This window comes from Alosa sapidissima, chromosome 19 (assembly GCF_018492685.1).
Source record: "Alosa sapidissima isolate fAloSap1 chromosome 19, fAloSap1.pri, whole genome shotgun sequence".
In the NCBI taxonomy this organism is placed as follows: domain Eukaryota; kingdom Metazoa; phylum Chordata; class Actinopteri; order Clupeiformes; family Clupeidae; genus Alosa; species Alosa sapidissima.
In genome coordinates, this window is record NC_055975.1 from 25,773,248 (window position 1) to 25,778,247 (window position 5,000).

At 47.9% G+C, this 5,000-nt stretch overlaps 1 protein-coding gene across 5 annotated transcripts in view; it reads left to right on the plus strand.

Annotated features, from left to right (window-relative positions):
• kif26ba (kinesin family member 26Ba) overlaps nt 1–5,000 on the plus strand; it is a 134,988-nt gene that overhangs the window by 80,015 nt on the left and 49,973 nt on the right. The window lies entirely within an intron of this gene.

Consider the following 5,000-nt stretch of genomic DNA (forward strand, 5'->3'; position numbering starts at 1 on the left):
GACAGTGTGAAATGATCAGTGTGTGCCTGCAACTCTGTCTGCCTCTAACTCAGGGAGATGCAAATTTGGCTGCAGTGGCTTAGCCTCTGAGGTCTATGTGGTCACACACACAGACACAGACACACAGTCAGACAGACAGACACACACACACACACACACACACACACACACACACACACACACAGTGTGTATTGCAATATATATATATATATATGTGTGTGTGTGTTTGTGTTTGTGTGTGTGTGTCTGGAGTAGGGGCACCAGTAGAGCGGGAGGGTACAGGGAGCTTATCTGAAGAAACAGCCCCAGCACTGGTCACACTTTCCTGGGTCAGACCCTCAGGAGGAACCGCGGCAGTACACACACAGCCCCCCCCACACACACACACACTTATACTCACACTGTCAAATACCAACTAAGTACCCTGTGCCAAAGGGAGTACTGATTACTCAGTCAGAAAAAGTCCTGTTAAACACAGCATTATCATACACACACACACACACACACACACACACACACACACACACACAGACACAGACACAGACACAGACACACACACACACACACACACACACACACACACACACACACACACACACACACAGACACACACACACACACACACACACAGACACAGACACAGACACAGACACACACACACACACACACAGACACAGACACAGACACAGACACAGACACAGACACACACACACACACACACACACACACACACATAAATAAATGCAGAAGATGAGTGCAGGTGCTAAGGTCTTCATTACAGTCAATCACAGTCAGGAAGCCCATTTAGCAGAGAAGCAATTGCCTCACAGGTCAAACAGGACAAAGCAACCAATACAGAGAACACACACACACACACACACACACACACACACACACACACACACACACATACACACACACAGACACACACACACACACACACACACACACACACACACACACACATACACACACACAGACAAACACACAAACACACACACTCTTCTGTGTGTGAGCCCTGGAGGATTCCTCCGCCTTCCATAATTTCCTCAGCAGCTCATTTAGACGTCCTCGCATGTCTCCTCATGCCCACAGCACACAACTTTCTCTCTGTTTGAGGGTCACTGCTGTTTGAAGAGGGGTGTTTATGTTTGTGTATGTGTGTGTGTGTGTGTGTGTGTGTGTGTGTGTGTGTGTGTGTGCTGGGGACTGTGGTCAGTGGGGATTTGTGTTTGTGTGTGTGTGTGTGTGTGTATCTGTGTGTGTGTGTGTGTGTGGATGTGTGGGTGTGTGGTTGTGGTTGTGTGAGCGTCAGATGTTTTGGTTGAGGGCAAATCATTTAAGTTGAAAAAAGAACATTGATTTATTCCATTAATTCTCTGTGCTTTGCTGAATGTCCAAGTGCCATAACTCACTGAGGAATGCTGAAATCCTGAGGTGAAATTAACCTGCGTTCACTGGTGTGTGTGTATTGATGTGTTTGTACTGATGATGCATGTGTTTACTAGTGTGTGTATGTTTGTGTGTGGGTGTGTACTGATGATGTATGTGTTTACTAGTGTGTGTGTGTGTGTGTGTGTGTGTGCTGATGTGCGTTGACTATTGTAGCCAATCTGATGGAGTCAATACTTATGATGACTGTGTTGTGGTGGATGGCGTGAGCTTCGATCTGCTCCTGAGGTGTGGGGTAGAAAGGAAGTGTATCCATCTAAGTGGTGGGGATTGATTAACAGGATTAGTGTGTGTGTGTGTGTGTGTGTGTGTGTGTATGTGTTTGTTAGTGTGTGTGTATGTGTGTGTTAGTGTGTGTATGTGTATTTGTGTGTTAGTGTGTGTGCATGTGTGTGCGTGTGTGTGTGGCAGTTGTGACAGTGTATGTAATCTGAATGTCAAAGACATTTGCTGGAAAGGCTGATAGGCTGTAACCCTTCGTTTGTGTGTGCGTGTGTGTGTGTGTGTGTTAGTGTGGCATGTGTTCAGCTGGAATCCAATGTGAACTGCTTCAGTCCCAGCTGCCTGGCAGAGCCGCATTAGAAGTGACAAGAAAATTAGCCTCTCTGTTGCTGTACTGTATCTCTCTCTCCTCTGCCATTCAATCGCTCATTCTCTCTCTCTCTATCCTCTGCCATTTTTAATTTTTTTGTCTTCCCCCTCTTCTCTATTCCCTCTCCTCTCTTCTTCCCCCTCTCCTCTCTTCTTCCCCCTCTCCTCTCTCCTGTTTCTCTTCTCTCTGTCCTGCTGCCCTGTGGTGGGTGGCGTGAGCTTCGATCTGCTTCTGAGGTGTGGGGTAGAAAGGAAGTGTATCCATCTAAGCGCCGCTGTAGCAGGCAGCTCACTGCGCCGGGATTAGTGTGTGCTTCACCTCACTGTGTGTACACTGTGTGCTCTGTGTGATCACTAATTCACGGATTGGGATAAATGCAGAGACCAAATTTCCCTCACGGGATCAAAAGAGTATATATACTTATACTGATTCATCCTTCTCCCCCCTCTCTCTCCCTCCCTCTCCTCACTCTTTCTTTTATCTCTCTCTCTCTCTCTCTCTCTCTCTCTCTCCCCATCTCCTCTGAGCCACTATAGATTAGCTCTGGCAGGTGTCTTGCCGTGAGGCCCACCACCCTGAAAGCTAACCCAGCTAAGGCTCACTCAGGCTGGGATAAAGCCTGTCATATCCTGGGCCTCCTGCCCCTGGAGGTCACCCTCCATGTCCTCTAAGAATAGATGGTTCTATATAGAATCAAAAATTGTTCATATATGGCACCCCTAAAAGGTTCTTCATAGAACCCTGTTGCAGCAGAACTCTGTATTTCACAGGTTGTTCATATATGGCACCCATAAAAGGTTCTTTATAGAACCCTGTTGCAGCAGAACTCCTGTATTTCACATGTTGTTCATATATGGCACCCCTAAAAGGTTCTTTAGAGAACCCTGTTGCAGCAGAACTCCTGTATTTTACAGGTTAAATAGTGACCCTCTTTACTGGCGGCAGAACTACGGTATTTAATAGGTTAAGTGACCCTGTTTACTTGCAGCAGAAATCCTATATTTCACAGGTTAAATAGTGACCCTCTTTACTGGCGGCAGAACTACGGTATTTAATAGGTTAAGTGACCCTGTTTACTGAGCACATAATTGCTGGAGACACATCAGCATTTGCACTGATTTGCACTTTTTATGAGAAAATAATGAATGAAATGAGACCTTAACGCTCCAGCTCTCTGTCAACTCTGGCTCATCTCCAGGTCCCACTCCTGAGCCAAGTCGCCTCCTCCTCCTCCTCCTCATCTTCATCTTCATCCTCCTCCTCTTCCTCACTTTTTTCTTCCCTTTTCTCCGCCTTCTACAGTCTTGCTAGGGCCTTATGTAGCCTGCAGTGAAAAGCTCTCTCTCTCTCCCTCTCTCTCTCTCTCTCTCCCTCCCTCTCTATCTCTCTCTCTCATTTGCAGAGCTTCTGTAGAGGCTTGGCACAGCGTCAGCAGAGGGCAGAGTGGCACATGTGGGGCGGGTGGTGGGTGAGGGTGGGAAGACGTAGACGTGCCCAGGGAGAGAGCACTCTGCTGGGGCTCCGTGTGTGCAGACAGACCCTCTGACAGATCGCTGGACCTTCGCCCCCCTGTGTCGGATAGCTTGGCTCAGCCGGCTCATCTGATAGCGAGGGAAATTGCATTGTGTGTGTGTGTGTGTGTGTGTGTGTGTGTGTGTGTGTGTGTGTGAGAGAGACTGTATGTGTGTGCGTTTTGTACTGCCAATCAGAGTGGTCTGACCGCCTCTCATCTTCAGAGTTGGCACAGCGAGGGCCCGATGAGAGTCTGGAGTCTGGAAACTCCAACTGTGAGGTAGGGAGAGAGATGGAGGGAGGGAGAGAGATGGAGGGAGGGAGAGAGATGGAGGGAGAGATGGAGGGAGAGATGGAGGGAGAGATGGAGGGAGGGAGAGAGGGAGATGGAGGGAGAGAGAGAGGGAGAGAGGGAGGGAGGGAGAGAGAGAGAGATGGAGGGAGGGAGAGAGAGAGGGAGAGAGGTAGGGAGAGAGATGGAGGGATGGAGAGGGACAGAGGGGGACAGAGAGAGATGCTCCATCTCTCCCTATGCTCCATCTCTTTATCTCTCTCTATGCTCCATCTCTTCATCTCTCTCTCTGTTCCATCTCTTCATCTCTCCATTTCTCTCTGTGTTCCATCTCTCTCTGCTCCATCTCTATTTATCTCTCTGCTCTATCTCTCCATCTCTCTATTTCTCTCTCTGTTCCATCTCTTTATCTCTCCATTTCTCTCTCTGTTCCATCTCTCCATTTCTCTCTGTTCCATCTCTTCATCTCTCCATTTCTCTCTCTGTTCCAAATCTCGATTTCTCTCTCTGCTCCATCACTTCATCTCTCTCTCTGTTCCATCTCTTCATCTCTTCATCTCTCTCTCTGCTCCATCACTTCATCTCTGATGTCATGAGAGAGAGGAAAGAAAAGAGAGAGAAATGATTAAAAGAGTAAAAGAGAGAGAGAGAGAGAGGTGGACCAAGTGGAGGGCAGGAAGATTGCACCTGAAGAAAGAAGGAGGTGAAGAGAGAATGGACAGAACAGTGTGTGTGTGACAGAAAGAGGGAGAGAGAGGTACAGAGATAAGAGAAGGTGGGAAGGAGAGAAAGCAAGAGTGAAAGAATGAGGGGAAAAAAGACTTATTGAGAGAAGACAGTGTGAGAGCGAGAGAGAGAGAGAGAGAGAGAGAGAGAGAGAGATAAGAGAAGGTGGGAAGGAGAGAAAGCGAGATAAAAGAATTAGAGACTTATTGAGAGAAGACAGTGTGTGTGAGCAAGGGAGTGACATAAGAGAGAGAGAGAGAGAGAGAGAGAGAGAGAGAGAGAGAGAGCAAAGAGAGAGAGAGGAGAGGAGAGAGAGGTGGCAGCAAATAAGAGAAAGCAAAGGGAAGAGAGAGAGGAGAAAAGAGAGAGAGAGGGGGGGGGTAGAGAGCAAAGGGAAAAGAGGGAGGGAGAAAGAGAGAGGGGGGC